Source organism: Scyliorhinus torazame, unplaced genomic scaffold (genome assembly GCF_047496885.1).
Source record: "Scyliorhinus torazame isolate Kashiwa2021f unplaced genomic scaffold, sScyTor2.1 scaffold_113, whole genome shotgun sequence".
NCBI classification, from domain to species: Eukaryota; Metazoa; Chordata; class Chondrichthyes; order Carcharhiniformes; family Scyliorhinidae; genus Scyliorhinus; species Scyliorhinus torazame.
Genome location: NW_027307840.1, coordinates 477,552 through 479,179, shown reverse-complemented (window position 1 = coordinate 479,179; position 1,628 = coordinate 477,552).

Below are 1,628 nucleotides of genomic sequence, written 5' to 3'. Positions count from 1 at the left end.
TGGTTCACCGTCACTTTCACCTTTGATCGATTTGTGGCCATTTGTTGCCCGAGGCTGAAAAGTAAATATTGCAGCGAGAAAGCGGCGGCTGTGGTTCTGGGGACAGTGGCTGTGTTTGAAGGACATTTCCTGGGGGGTGATGATGGCCGGTGGGTATCGGCTGGAGAACGACCCCTGGTTTTGTGATGTCACAATGGGTGTTACGGAATCTCCGGTCTGGGGACCAATCGAGTTCCTCCACCACATTCTAACCCCGGGTGTTCCATTCGCCCTGATTCTGCTGCTCAATGTTCTCACCGTCAGACACATTGTCCTGAGCAGCAGGGCCCGCAGGAGACTCCGGGCTCACAGCAGTGGGCACAGTGCCAGAGACCCGGAGATGGAGAGTCGGAGCAAATCCATCATGTTGCTCTTCGTTATCTCCGCCAACTTCATCCTGTTATGGTCAACGTTAATGGTTTATTATATATGGTACCGGATGTCGTGGTTGGGGTATTACTCTGTATGGTTAGATTATTATGTTCTGGAATTGGGCTTCATGCTGCAGCTCCTGAGTTGCTGCACAAACACTGCGATTTACGCCGTGACACAGACTCAGTTCAGGCAGCAGCTGAAAAATGTGCTGAAAGTTCCCTTTCGTTCAATTCTTCAATTCATTAAATCCTGAGAGGAAACCCCAACCACTCGGCATCTCTCTCTTCGCACTGCCGGTAAAAATGACCCTCCCCAGCCAGCCTCACCCTGACATACCATTCTGCATGACCAGGACTATCGGTGGGTGGGTGTGACTCCCCCCATTGCCGATCAGCTGGGTGTGTGCTGCCCCCCATTGCCGATCAGCTGGGTGTGTGCTGCCCCCCATTGCCGATCAGCTGGGAGTGTGCTTCCCCCCTTGCCGATCAGCTGGGTGTGTGCTTCCCCGCATTGCCGATCAGCTGGGTGTGTGCTTCCCCGCATTGCCGATCAGCTGGGAGTGTGCTTCCCCGCATTGCCGATCAGCTGGGTGTGTGCTTCCCCCCATTGCCGATCAGCTGGGAGTGCGCTTCCCCGCATTGCCGATCAGCTGGGTGTGTGTTTCCCCCCATTGCCGATCAGCTGGGTGTGTGCTTCCCCGAATTGCCGATCAGCTGGGTGTGTGCTTCCCCGCATTGCCGATCAGCTGGGTGTGTGCTTCCCCGCATTGCCGAACAGCTGGGTGTGTGCTTCCCCCCATTGCCGATCAGCTGGGTGTGTGCTTCCCCCCATTGCCGATCAGCTGAGTGTGTGCTTCCCCGCATTGCCGATCAGCTGGGTGTGTCCTTCCCCGCATTGCCGATCAGCTGGGTGTGTGCTTCCCCCCATTGCCGATCAGCTGGGTGTGTGCCTCTCCCCATTGCCGATCAGCTGGGTGTGTGCTTCCCCCCCATTGCCGATCAGCTGAGTATGTGCCTCTCCCCATTGCCGATCAGCTGGGTGTGTGCTTCCCCGCATTGCCGATCAGCTGGGTGTGTGCTTCCCCGCATTGCCGATCAGCTGGGTGTGTGCTTCCCCCCATTGCCGATCAGCTGAGTATGTGCCTCTCCCCATTGCCGATCAGCTGGGAGTGTGCTTCCCCGCATTGCCGATCAGCTGGGTGTGTGTTTCCCCCC